General features: G+C 42.1%; 1 protein-coding gene across 2 annotated transcripts in view; it reads left to right on the top strand.

Annotated features, from left to right (window-relative positions):
- The window catches only part of SFXN5 (sideroflexin 5), a 185600-nt gene that overhangs the window by 132168 nt on the left and 37081 nt on the right, over nt 1-16351 (top strand). The gene's annotated exons all lie outside the window — the stretch shown is intronic.

Raw genomic sequence — 16351 nt, 5'->3', positions numbered from 1 at the left:
TGTGTGCAGAGTCACCATCTTTTCAGCCGATGGTTATGACCGATGAGCACAGATGTGATGGTAAATCATGTAAAACGTGTACAGTGTGTACACAGGAATCAGCTGCTGATCGGGGCTTTCAGTCGTTGGTAAAATCGTTAACAATATCACATCAGGAGAAATTTTCTGTAGTTTGTACCCAGTTAATTTAAACAATAACAGATATTTCTAAATTGAAGTCTATAACTGTGACTGCTTCTGTATGTCCCTTCCTATATGTGTACTCATACAATGTACATACATGTGACTGCTTCTGTATGTCCCTTCCTATATGTGTACTCATACAGTGTACATACATGTGACTGCTTCTGTATGTCCCTTCCTGTATGTGTACTCATACAATGTACATACATGTGACCACTTCTGTATGTCCCTTCCTATATGTGTACTCATACAATGTACATACATGTGACCACTTCTGTATGTCCCTTCCTATATGTGTACTCATACAATGTACATACATGTGACTGCTTCTATATCTCCCTTCCTATATGTGTACTCATACAATGTACATACATGTGACTGCTTCTATATGTTCCTTCCTATATGTGTACTCATACAATGTACATACATGTGACTGCTTATGTTTGTCCCTTCCTATATGTGTACTCATACAATGTACATACATGTGACTGCTTCTACATGTTCCTTCCTATTTGTGTACTCATACAATGTACATACATGTGACTCCTTCTATATGTTCCTTCCTATATATGTACTCATACAATGTACATACATGTGACTGCTTATGTTTGTCCCTTCCTATATGTGTACTCATACAATGTACATACATGTGACTGCTTCTGTATGTCCCTTCCTATATGTGTACTCATACAGTGTACATACATGTGACTGCTTCTATATGTTCCTTCCTATTTGTGTACTCATACAATGTACATACATGTGACTGCTTCTATATGTTCCTTCCTATATATGTACTCATACAATGTACATACGTGTGACCACTTCTGTATGTCCCTTCCTATATGTGTACTCATACAATGTACATACATGTGACTGCTTCTATATGTTCCTTCCTATATGTGTACTCATACAATGTACATACATGTGACTGCTTCTACATGTTCCTTCCTATTTGTGTACTCATACAATGTACATACATGTGACTGCTTCTATATGTTCCTTCCTATATATGTACTCATACAATGTACATACGTGTGACCACTTCTGTATGTCCCTTCCTATATGTGTACTCATACAATGTACATACATGTGACTGCTTCTATATGTTCCTTCCTATATGTGTACTCATACAATGTACATACATGTGACTGCTTCTATATGTTCCTTCCTAAATGTGTACTCATACAATGTACATACATTTGACTGCTTATGTTTGTCCCTTCCTATATGTGTACTCATACAATGTACATACATGTGACTGCTTATGTTTGTCCCTTCCTATATGTGTACTCACAATGTACATACATGTGACTGCTTCTGTATGTCCCTTCCTATATGTGTACTCATACAATGTACATACATGTGACTGCTTCTATATCTCCCTTCCTATATGTGTACTCATACAATGTACATACATGTGACTGCTTCTATATGTTCCTTCCTATATGTGTACTCATACAATGTACATACATGTGACTGCTTATGTTTGTCCCTTCCTATATGTGTACTCATACAATGTACATACATGTGACTGCTTCTACATGTTCCTTCCTATTTGTGTACTCATACAATGTACATACATGTGACTCCTTCTATATGTTCCTTCCTATATATGTACTCATACAATGTACATACATGTGACTGCTTATGTTTGTCCCTTCCTATATGTGTACTCATACAATGTACATACATGTGACTGCTTCTGTATGTCCCTTCCTATATGTGTACTCATACAGTGTACATACATGTGACTGCTTCTATATGTTCCTTCCTATTTGTGTACTCATACAATGTACATACATGTGACTGCTTCTACATGTTCCTTCCTATTTGTGTACTCATACAATGTACATACATGTGACTGCTTCTATATGTTCCTTCCTATATATGTACTCATACAATGTACATACGTGTGACCACTTCTGTATGTCCCTTCCTATATGTGTACTCATACAATGTACATACATGTGACTGCTTCTATATGTTCCTTCCTATATGTGTACTCATACAATGTACATACATGTGACTGCTTCTATATGTTCCTTCCTAAATGTGTACTCATACAATGTACATACATTTGACTGCTTATGTTTGTCCCTTCCTATATGTGTACTCATACAATGTACATACATGTGACTGCTTATGTTTGTCCCTTCCTATATGTGTACTCACAATGTACATACATGTGACTGCTTCTGTATGTCCCTTCCTATATTTGTACTCATACAATGTACATACATGTGACTGCTTCTGTATGTCCCTTCCTATATGTGTACTCATACAATGTACATACATGTGACTGCTTCTGTATGTCCCTTCCTGTATGTGTACTCATACTATGTACATACATGTGACTGCTTATGTATGTCCCTTCCTATATGTGTACTCACAATGTGCATATGTGTAAACAACAGAAAAAAAGGCTTTAAGTATTGTAACTGATTAAATAATGAAATAATACATTAGTAGTAATCAAATAAAGTACACTTTTATTAGTAACAAGCACAATAAATGTAAAAGGTCAGTGCAATCACTGCGGAGGATAAAACAGTGCTGTGTTATACGTCTGTTCATTAGCTTTAGTTATTAGTGGTCTAATGGGCTGAGAAAATATATTTATACACACTAGATGCCACAAGGACGAAGATCCTTAGCAGTAAACAGTTGTCCCAATTTAGATATATATATTTAGTCTCTCCAAAATTGTCGCCAAAATGATGTTGCTGCAATAATTGTATATGGAGGAATCCTAGAAAGCGAACACTTAGCAACAGTACTTGTAGTTTAAATGAGTCTCGATCACCCCGGTGAGATGTCCTTCTCCAAAAAGAGGATAAACCAATGATTTTGGTCCACATAAAATGAAGTAATTATCTGGACACAAAGTCCAGGGACCCACTGATGCAAACTAACGCGTTTCGCTGTACCCAACTTCTTTAGTGCCCTCTTTCCCCCGGTTAAGCTGCTGCTCCCTCTATATATTTAATTTTAGAGACATAAGGGTATTTCTTCCTCTTCTTTTTATTTTAATAAATGTTCCTTCCTGTGTGTGGATGTATACTATGTAGATAATAAATGTTCCTTCCTGTGTATGGATGTATACTATGTAGATAAACCTGCAGAATTGTGAGCGTAGTTTGCATTAGAGGTGCAAGTTTATGTCTGCACCCTGGCTGTGCTGTTCTTATACCATTCCGTTAAAGAAACTTCCCCAACGTACTGTCGTTTGCCTGTTCTTGTGATCTTCATTTAACTATTTACTTATTTGTGGAAATGAGGAGACAAATTTGACGCATTTCACTAATGTGTCCGGTTTTTATTTTATGCCTTTTAATACCATTACTTTTCAATATACATATCAACTGTTACAATGCTTAAAGAATAATTCCACGTAAGAATTAGTTTGCCTAATTCAAATTATTATCCTGGGTACATTATCTTGCAAAAGCCCTGATATTTGAATTAGTTATTGTGCCTGATAACGTGTTTATTTGTATAGCACCACCATAATACACAGATAAGGCCCTGGTCGGAATCGAACCCATGGCCCCCAGTGCTGTAATGCAGCAATGCTAACCACTGTGCCACCGAATGCTGTAATAAGTGTTGAAAACTCACAAGCATACTGTTGTACGTATGTGGCTCGCAAACTGTAAGATGAAGGCCTTTGGACAATAATGGCTGTCTGGTCAGCCATACCGCAACACTTCACTGCCGTAGTGTGATGTTGTTCTCTTAGAGCTGTCTTTTCCCTTTAACGTTGGTGTCATCTATCCAACAACATCATGTGAATTCACTTTGTCTTGCAGCGCTCGCCAAGAATTATGTGGCCAGCAGCCCTGAGCTCCCTCAAATTTGTGGGGAATGCCAAGTGCCCAGATGCAATTAGTGGTTTATTTTTTTTCTCTATATGTCGTACAAATGTACTCTTTCCTCATTACATGCAGTCTGTGTTGGCTCTATTACCACCGTCTGAGGTCATATGGCCATCACTGATTTTATGATTAGCGAAATGATTAATAACAACATTTGAGAATTAATGAGACGGCTGCACTGACTAAAAATGAGCCGAGATCCAAGAACAAAACAAGTGTTATTCTTTCTGTTTTTATTATACCTCCTGCTTCTAATACCCTTTGTCATTCATGTATCTGCTGGTTCCATTTGCCCCTGCCCCTAACTGTAATACACTCAGTCTCATAAATGGTATCTCCATGTTCTGTTACCCTATGTGCTATATATCCTTATGTATCTCACATTTCTAAACCCATCTCCAGGTTCTGTCCCAGTGGTATATATTATGCCCCCACTTTATAGTGTCGTGCTCACTTAGCTCTATGTAAATGTATTAATTGTATTATATAACACCCTTTTTATAGCATGGCCCTTGCTATAATCACTGTAGCTCCCGGTTCTAATATCCTCTGTCTTATATATCTCCTGGTTCTAATATCCCCTGTCTTATATATCTCCTGGTTCTAATATCCTCTGTCTTATATATCTCCTGGTTCTAATATCCCCTGTCTTATATATCTCCTGATTCTAATATCCTCTGTCTTATATATCTCCTGGTTCTAATATCCCCTGTCTTATATATCTCCTGATTCTAATATCCTCTGTCTTATATATCTCCTGGTTCTAATATCCCCTGTCTTATATATCTCCTGATTCTAATATCCTCTGTCTTATATATCTCCTGGTTCTAATATCCTGTTTTATATATCTCCTGATTCTAATATCCTCTGTCTTATCTATCTCTTGGTTCTAGTGTTCTCTGAATTATCCATCTCCTGGTTCTAATATCCTTTATTTTGTATATCTCCCCGTTCTAATATCAGCTGTCTTATATATATCCCATTGTTATTATACTCTGCCTTCTATATCTCCCGGTTTTAATATCATCCATCTTATATTGCTCCTGGTTTCTAATAACTGTCATTTTACACATTTACCAGTTCTAATCTCATCTGTTTCATATGTCACCTGGTTGTATTATCTCCATCTTATAGATCTTATAGATTTAATATCCTGCATCTGACACATTTGCTAGTTTTAATCTCCATCTCGTATACATCCAGATTATATTATCCGCTTTCTCATACATCTTCAAATTCTGATAACCTCCATTTTACAGATCTCCAAGTTCTAATATCCTCTGTCTTATATATCTCCCTTCTCTAATCTCCTTCGTTTTATATATCTCCCGGTTCAAATATCCTCTGTCTTATATATCTCCCAGTTCAAATATTCTCTGCCTTCTATATCTCCCGCTTCTAATCTCCTCCCGTTTTATATATCTCCCGCCTCTAATCTCCTTCGTCTTATATATCTCCTGGTTCTAATATCCTCTGTCTTATATATCTCCTGATTCTAATATCCTCTGTCTTATATATCTCCTGTTTCTAATATCCTCTGTCTTATATATCTCCTGGTTCTAATATCCCCTGTCTTATATATCTCCTGGTTCTAATATCCCCTGTCTTATATATCTCCTGGTTCTAATATCCCCTGTCTTATATATCTCCTAGTTCTAATATCCTGTTTTATATATCTCCTGATTCTAATATCCTCTGTCTTGTGTATCTCCAGGTTCTAATATCCTCTGTCTTGTGTATCTCCAGGTTCTAATATCCAGGGGCAAACGCAGGATTTGAGGAGGGGGGTTTCCACAGCACACTACCAGTGGGCGTGACCAGCATGCATGGGGGCGTAGCTATAATTTTAGACAGTGCTAGGTAGCTATCCAACTCTTCCAATCCCCCTTTTAAAACACGAGCAATGCTGCGTGCACTACAGTTAAGTGCATGCATCTCCCCCTTCATGAGCAGAGCAGTGTGAAGTGGGACATACCTAACTGTCCCTGTAGTCGGGACAAAGTCCTGACTGAGTGGGTCAGTCCCCAAACTCAGGACTGCCCCACCAAAATCAGGACAGTTGGCAGACTGTCCTGCTATCTCCTACCTGTTCTTCCTGCTTTCAGTACTTGTTGCTGCTGCTCGTGTCCGTTGCGCTTGTCTGGAGCCTGGAATGTTGGGTCCCTGTTTGGAAATAGAATAGGTACATGAGATATAGAAATACAGGCAATGAGTGAACACAGTGGGCCCCCTGCCTCTATGCAGTCTGACATTAAATCAAAACAACTCATGTTTTATTATTAGTGACCCTCTCTTGTAACCAGCCCGACTGTAAAATAATTTTATTCACCTTTAGTAAAAATAACTATTTCCCCCAAACAACCCCAACATTAATTGTAATCACATTTATTAAATAAACCTATTTCCTACCATACATTAAATAACTTGCATTCACTTTTAAGAAATAGCAATCCTTTTTCCAAAACTCTGACTCACATTTAATTAATAGCGCCCACACCACCCCAACATTAAATGAATCATCCCAACCTACATTAATAAGTCTGCACCAACCCCACTATTAAATTAAATTGCCCCACCATCACCCCACAAACAAAATAACACCCATTAATTAGATACCACCTACCTCACACATTACATTGCCACAAGCCCCCTGTGCCATCACACACACAAACAATACATTGGCACAAGCCCCCTGTGCCATCACACACACACTACATTGCCACAAGCCCCTGCCATCACACACACACTACATTGCCACAAGCCCCTGCCATCACACACACACTACATTGCCACAAGCCCTGTGCCATCACACACACACTACATTGCCACAAGCCCTGTGCCATCTCACACATACTACATTGCTACAAGCCTCTGCCATCACACACACACTACATTGCCACAAGCCCCCTGTGCCATCACACACACACTACATTGCCACAAGCCCCCTGTGCCATCTCACACACACTACATTGCCACAAGCCCCCTGTGCCATCACACACACACTACATTGCCACAAGCCTCCTGTGCCATCACACACACACTACATTGCCACAAGCCCCCTGTGCCATCACACACACACTACATTGCCACAAGCCCCCTGTGCCATCACACACACACTACATTGCCACAAGCCCCCTGTGCCATCTCACACACACTACATTGCCACAAGCCCCCTGTGCCATCACACACACACTACATTGCCACAAGCCCCCTGTGCCATCTCACACACACTACATTGCCACAAGCCACCTGTGCCATCACACACACACTACATTGCCACAAGCCCCCTGTGCCATCTCACACACACTACATTGCCACAAGCCCCCTGTGCCATCACACACACACTACATTGCCACAAGCCCCCTGTGCCATCTCACACACACTACATTGCCACAAGCCCCCTGTGCCATCACACACACACTACATTGCCACAAGCCCCCTGTGCCATCACACACACACTACATTGCCACAAGCCCCCTGTGCCATCACACACACACTACATTGCCACAAGCCCCCTGTGCCATCACACACACACTACATTGCCACAAGCCCCCTGTGCCATCACACACACACTACATTGCCACAAGCCCCCTGTGCCATCTCACACACACTACATTGCCACAAGCCCCCTGTGCCATCACACACACACTACATTGCCACAAGCCCCCTGTGCCATCACACACATACTACATTGCAACAAGCCCCTGCTATCACACACACACTACATTGCCACAAGCCCCCTGTGCCATCTCACACATACTACATTGCAACAAGCCCCGTGCCATCACACACACACTACATTGCCACAAGCCCCCTGTGCCATCACACACACACTACATTGCCACAAGCCCCCTGTGCCATCACACACATACTACATTGCAACAAGCCCCTGCTATCACACACACACTACATTGCCACAAGCCCCCTGTGCCATCACACACACACTACATTGCCACAAGCCCCCTGTGCCATCACACACATACTACATTGCAACAAGCCCCTGCTATCACACACACACTACATTGCCACAAGCCCCCTGTGCCATCACACACACACTACATTGCCACAAGCCCCCTGTGCCATCTCACACACACTACATTGGCACAAGCCCCCTGTGCCATCACACACACACACTACATTGCCACAAGCCCCCTGTGCCATCACACACACACTACATTGCCACAAGCCCTGTGCCATCTCACACATACTACATTGCCACAAGCCCCTGCCATCACACACACACTACATTGCCACAAGCCCCCTGTGCCATCTCACACACACTACATTGCCACAAGCCCCCTGTGCCATCACACACACACTACATTGCCACAAGCCCCCTGTGCCATCACACACACACTACATTGGCACAAGCCCCCTGTGCCATCACACACACACTACATTGCAACAAGCCCTGTGCCATCACACACACACTACATTGCCACAAGCCCCCTCTGCCATCACACACACACACTACATTGCCACAAGCCTCTGCCATCACACACACACTACATTGCCACAAGCCTCTGCCATCACACACACACTACATTGCCACAAGCCTATGCCATCACACACACACTACATTGCAACAAGCCCTGTGCCATCACACACACACTACATTGCCACAAGCCCCCTGTGCCATCACACACACATTACATTGCCACAAGCCCCCTGTGCCATCACACACACACTACATTGCCACAAGCCCCCTGTGCCATCACACATATTATACTGCTACAAGCCCCCTTGTCAACACACAGACACACATTGACATCAGCACCTCTCACTTACCTTTAGCTGCATCCCTCCTCACTGCTCAGACAGGAAGTGAAGTGAGCACTTCCTGTCTGAGGCCAATCGGCAACAGACAGCCTCACGATTGGCTTCCTGTTGCTGCCACTGACCGCCAATGATTTGATTGTCGCGCCCCCCACTGTCTTATATGTCTCCCATCTCTAATATCCTGTGTCTTAGATATTAGCGTGTTTGGCCATTGCAGCCACACCCATTGATAACAGCAGCATAAAATCAAGCATACAGTCATACACTCTCCATAGTCACACAGCAGTAGAAGGTGTCGTAGAACAGCTCCGCAAAGCAGTCGGCCAGACAAGTTCAGAAAACCGGACCGTCGAGTGTTGAACTGTGTAGTGGGTAAAAGTCGTCTGTCTTTGATTGCAACAATTACTACCGAGTTCCAAACTGCTGCTGAAAGCAACTTCAGCACATGAACTGTTTGTTTGGAGCTTCATGGATTAGGTTTACATGGCCAAGTAGCCGCACACAAGCTTCAGATCATTATGCGCAAAGCCAAATGTCAACTGTAGTGGTGTACGGTACACCGTCATTGGACTCTGGAGCAGTGGAAACGTTTTCTTGAGTGACGACTCATGCTTCACCACCTGGCAGTCTGACAAATGAGTCTGGGGTTCTGCGGATGTCAGGAGAACACTTCCTACCCTAATGCGTACTGACAACTGTAAAGTTTTGTGGAGAAGGAGTAATGGTCTGGAGCTGTTTTCCTTGATTTGGCCTGTGCCCTTTGTTCCAGTGTAGGGAAATCTTTCTTATTGCTACAGCATACAATGACGTAATAGAGAATTGTGTGCTTCCATCTGTTCTGGCAGTAGTTTGAGGAAGGCCCTATCCTGTTTCGGCATGACAATGCCCCCATGCACAAAGCGAGGTCCTTCAAAAAATAGTTTTCCGTTTTCGTGTGGAATTACTGACTTGGCCTACACAGAATGATGACAGCAACCCCATGGAACACCTTTAAAATTAATTGGAGAGCTGACTGCGAGCCAGGCCTCATCACCCAACATCAGTGCCCGACCTCACTAATGATCTTGTGGCTGAATGGATGTGAATCCCCCGTACAAATGTTCCAAGATCTTGCTGAAAGCCTTCCCAGAAGAGCGGAGACTGTTTTAGCAGCACGGGCGGCATTTAGGGGGGGCCAATTCTATATTAATGTCCATGGTTTAAAAATGAGATGTTCACAAACACATATGGATGTGTTGTCTGGGTGTCCACATGCTCTTGGCCATGTAGTGTATCTCCTGGCTCAAATATCCTCAGTCTTGTATATCTCCTTGTTCTGATATGCTGCATCTTATATAGCTTCCAGTTGTATCATGCTTATATAGCCCCTGTTCTAATATCTTCTCTCCTCTATAGCTCCTCGGTTCCCTTACCTGCCTGGTGCACACTTCTACTTCTGTAGCTACCTGCTTCACTTAGCGGGCAATTAATGGGTTCCTCACTTGTCCGTATGTGTAACTGTTGCTTATTGCGCAATAATTACTTTTGTGTTTAAAATGTTACTATTCTAAGTTTCCATCTAGCACTGTTAGTTTCTACACAATAACAGCAATACGCAGGGGTCATTACCTGTCCGGGTATGGAGTATGTATCGCTATAACTCTGGAAATATGGTTCCACTTCTGTTGCTCCTACCATTGAACTTTTCTTTCACCATGAACTCTCTACCAGCCGTCTATGATTACATTTGTACATGAAAAGACTGTCTTTTCCCACCCTCACACCTCTCCTCCCAGAACAACAGCCCGCAGATCACATTGTTGTTTCCAATCTGTTTGAGCCTCCCAATTGCTGGCAGACCAAGTCAAAAACAGCAAAAGGTTAATGAGCCAATGTGCAGTGGGATTATTTCAGGAAGATGACAGTGAACCAGTAATTACTAATTAGATGCAGTTTAACAGGAGGAAAAAGTGAAATCTCCTCTTCACCAACTGTCAATAATTAGCAGAGCTGGTGAGGGTGAAATGTGTCCACAGTTAAAAGGCTGATGCTTTAATGAAATGCTGCTAAACAAAAAAACCTGTACAGAGGTCGCAGGCAGGACCCACGTGACACCTTGGTCCCCCTATTGAACTAGAACTGTGCGGTGATACTTATTGTCCGGGTGTAACTGGATGCTGGAGGTATAAAGGTACAGTCTGTAGCTCCAGCTACTAGATCCATACATGGTGCTACAAGCTCACTTACCTCCATGTATAGTCTCGTAACAGAAATGTTTTAATTGTATTATATACCACCCTTTTTATTGCACAACCCTTGTTATTATGACTGTAGATCCCGGTTCTAATATCCTCTGTCTTATTTATATCTTGGTTCTAGTGTTCTCTGAATTATCCATCTCCTGGTTCTAGTATCCTCTATCTTGTATAGCTTCCGGTCCAATTCCATTGTTTTGTAGAATTCCTGGTTCATATATCCTCTGTCTTATAGATCTCCTGGTTCTAATAACCTGTGTCTTATATCTCTCCCATTCCTAATATCCTCTGTATTTTGTATCTCCAGTTCCTAATATCATCCATATTATATGTCTTCCAGTTCTAGTATCCTGTGTTTTATATATCTCCTGGTTCTAATATCCTTCGTATTATATATCTCCTGGACATGTGTCACCGACAGCATACCCTCACTTATTAACTAGTATGCTCATTACTCACCCAGACTGCACCCCTCTCTCAGTGTACCTAATAATACCATTACCTACCCTCAGTACACCCCTCTCTCAGTATACCTATAATATCATCACCCACCCTCAGTATACCCTCTCTCAGTATACCTAATAATATCATCACCCACCCACAGTACACCCCTCTCTCAGTATACCTATAATATCATCACCCACGCTCAGTACACCCTCTCTCAGTGTACCTAATAATACCATTACCCACCCTCAGTACACCCCTCTCTCAGTATACCTAATAATACCATTACCCACCCACAGTACACCCCTCTCTCAGTATACCTATAATATCATCACCCACGCTCAGTACACCCTCTCTCAGTGTACCTAATAATACCATTACCCACCCTCAGTACACCCCTCTCTCAGTATACCTAATAATACCATTACCCACCCTCAGTACACCCCTCTCTCAGTATACCTATAATATCATCACCCACGCTCAGTACACCCTCTCTCAGTGTACCTAATAATACCATTACCCACCCTCAGTACACCCCTCTCTCAGTATACCTAATAATACCATTACCCACCCACAGTACACCCCTCTCTCAGTATACCTATAATATCATCACCCACGCTCAGTACACCCTCTCTCAGTATACCTAATAATATCATCACCCACCCACAGTACACCCCTCTCTCAGTATACCTAATAATATCATCACCCACCCACAGTACACCCCTCTCTCAGTATACCTAATAATATCATTACCCACCCTCAGTACACCCCTCTCTCAGTATACTTAATAATATCATTACCCACCCACAGTATACCCTCTCTCAGTATACCTAATAATATCATTACCCACCCACAGTACACCCTCTCTCAGTATACCTAATAATACCATTACCCACCCTCAGTACACCCCTCTCTCAGTATACCTAATAATATCATTACCCACCCTCAGTACACCCCTCTCTCAGTATACCTAATAATATCATCACCCACCCACAGTACACCCCTCTCTCAGTATACCTAATAATATCATCACCCACCCACAGTACACCCCTCTCTCAGTATACCTAATAATATCATCACCCACCCACAGTACACCTCTCTCTCAGTATACCTAATAATATCATTACCTACCCACAGTATACCCCTCTCTCAGTATACCTAATAATATCATTACCCACCCTCAGTACACCCCTCTCTCAGTATACCTAATAATATGATTACCCACCCTCAGTACACCCCTCTCTCAGTATACCTAATAATATCATTACCCACCCTCAGTACACCCCTCTCTCAGTATACCTAATAATATGATTACCCACCCTCAGTACACCCCTCTCTCAGTATACCTAATAATATCATCACCCACCCACAGTACACCCCTCTCTCAGTATATCTAATAATATCATTACCCACCCTCAGTACACCCCTCTCAGTATACCTAATAATATCATTACCCACCCTCAGTACACCCTCTCTCAGTATACCTAATAATATCATTACCCACCCACAGTACACCCCTCTCTCAGTATACCTAATAATATCATTACCCACCCTCAGTACACCCCTCTCTCAGTATACCTAATAATATCATTACCCACCCACAGTACACCCCTCTCTCAGTATACCTAATAATATCATCACCCACCCTCAGTACACCCCTCTCAGTATACCTAATAATATCATTACCCACCCTCAGTACACCTCTCTCTCAGTATACTTAATAATATCATTACCCACCCTCAGTACACCCCTCTCTCAGTATACCTAATAATATCATCACCCACCCACAGTACACCCCTCTCTCAGTATACCTAATAATATCATCACCCACCCACAGTACACCCCTCTCTCAGTATACCTAATAATATCATCACCCACCCACAGTACACCCCTCTCTCAGTATACCTAATAATATCATTACCCACCCTCAGTACACCCCTCTCAGTATACCTAATAATATCATTACCCACCCACAGTACACCCCTCTCTCAGTATACCTAATAATATCATCACCCACCCACAGTACACCCCTCTCTCAGTATACCTAATAATACCATCACCCACCCTCAGTACACCCTCTCTCAGTATACCTAATAATATCATCACCCACCCACAGTACACCCCTCTCTCAGTATACCTAATAATATCATTACCCACCCTCAGTACACCCCTCTCTCAGTATACTTAATAATATCATTACCCACCCACAGTATACCCCTCTCTCAGTATACTTAATAATATCATCACCCACCCACAGTACACCCTCTCTCAGTATACCTATAATATCATCACCCACGCTCAGTACACCCCTCTCTCAGTATACCTAATAATATCATTACCCACCCTCAGTACACCCCTCTCTCAGTATACCTAATAATATCATTACCCACCCTCAGTACACCCCTCTCTCAGTATACCTAATAATATCATTACCCACCCTCAGTACACCCCTCTCTCAGTATACTTAATAATATCATCACCCACCCACAGTACACCCCTCTCTCAGTATAACTAATAATATCATCACCCACCCACAGTACACCCCTCTCTCAGTATATCTAATAATATCATCACCCACGCTCAGTACACCCCTCTCTCAGTATATCTAATAATATCATCACCCACCCTCAGTACACCCCTCTCTCAGTATACCTAATAATATGATTACCCACCCACAGTACACCTCTCTCTCAGTATACCTAATAATATCATTACCCACCCACAGTACACCCCTCTCTCAGTATACCTAATAATATCATCACCCACCCACAGTACACCCCTCTCTCAGTATATCTAATAATATCATTACCCACCCTCAGTACACCCCTCTCAGTATACCTAATAATATCATTACCCACCCTCAGTACACCTCTCTCTCAGTATAACTAATAATATCATTACCCACCCTCAGTACACCCCTCTCTCAGTATACTTAATAATATCATTACCCACCCACAGTACACCCTCTCTCAGTATACCTAATAATATGATTACCCACCCACAGTACACCTCTCTCTCAGTATACCTAATAATATCATTACCCACCCACAGTACACCCCTCTCTCAGTATACCTAATAATATCATCACCCACCCACAGTACACCCCTCTCTCAGTATATCTAATAATATCATTACCCACCCTCAGTACACCCCTCTCAGTATACCTAATAATATCATTACCCACCCTCAGTACACCTCTCTCTCAGTATAACTAATAATATCATTACCCACCCTCAGTACACCCCTCTCTCAGTATACTTAATAATATCATTACCCACCCACAGTACACCCCTCTCTCAGTATACCTAATAATATCATTACCCACCCTCAGTACACCCCTCTCTCAGTATACCTAATAATATCATTACCCACCCTCAGTACACCTCTCTCTCAGTATACCTAATAATATCATTACCCACCCTCAGTACACCCCTCTCTCAGTATACCTAATAATATCATTACCCACCCTCAGTACACCCCTCTCTCAGTATACCTAATAATATCATTACCCACCCTCAGTACACCCCTCTCTCAGTATACCTAATAATATCATTACCCACCCTCAGTACACCTCTCTCTCAGTATACCTAATAATATCATTACCCACCCTCAGTACACCCCTCTCTCAGTATACCTAATAATATCATTACCCACCCTCAGTACACCTCTCTCTCAGTATACCTAATAATATCATTACCCACCCTCAGTACACCCCTCTCTCAGTATACCTAATAATATCATTACCCACCCTCAGTACACCTCTCTCTCAGTATACCTAATAATATGATTACCCACCCTCAGTACACCCCTCTCTCAGTATACTTAATAATATCATTACCCACCCACAGTACACCCTCTCTCAGTATACCTAATAATATCATCACCCACCCACAGTACACCCCTCTCTCAGTATCCTTAATAATATCATCACCCACCCTCAGTACACCCCTCTCAGTATACCTATAATATCATCACCCACCCTCAGTACACCTCTCTCTCAGTATACCTAATAATATCATTACCCACCCTCAGTACACCCCTCTCTCAGTATACCTAATAATATCATTACCCACCCTCAGTACACCTCTCTCTCAGTATACCTAATAATATCATTACCCACCCTCAGTACACCCCTCTCTCAGTATACCTAATAATATCATTACCCACCCTCAGTACACCTCTCTCTCAGTATACCTAATAATATGATTACCCACCCTCAGTACACCCCTCTCTCAGTATACTTAATAATATCATTACCCACCCACAGTACACCCTCTCTCAGTATACCTAATAATATCATTACCCACCCTCAGTACACCCCTCTCTCAGTATACCTAATAATATCATTACCCACCCACAGTACACCCCTCTCTCAGTATACCTAATAATATCATCACCCACCCACAGTACACCCCTCTCTCAGTATATCTAATAATATCATTACCCACCCTCAGTACACCCCTCTCAGTATACCTAATAATATCATTACCCACCCTCAGTACACCTCTCTCTCAGTATACCTAATAATATCATCACCCACCCACAGTACACCCCTCTCTCAGTATATCTAATAATATCATTACCCACCCTCAGTACACCCCTCTCAGTATACCTAATAATATCATTACCCACCCTCAGTACACCTCTCTCTCAGTATAACTAATAATATCATTACCCACCCTCAGTACACCCCTCTCTCAGTATACTTAATAATATCATTACCCACCCACAGTACACCCCTCTCTCAGTATACCTAATAATATCATTACCCACCCTCAGTACACCCCTCTCTCAGTATACCTAATAATATCATTACCCACCCTCAGTACACCTCTC

This window comes from Mixophyes fleayi, chromosome 1, assembly GCF_038048845.1.
Source record: "Mixophyes fleayi isolate aMixFle1 chromosome 1, aMixFle1.hap1, whole genome shotgun sequence".
Taxonomy (NCBI): domain Eukaryota; kingdom Metazoa; phylum Chordata; class Amphibia; order Anura; family Limnodynastidae; genus Mixophyes; species Mixophyes fleayi.
The sequence above is the reverse complement of the archived record's forward strand: the minus strand, read 5'-3'. Positions and strand labels throughout refer to the sequence as shown.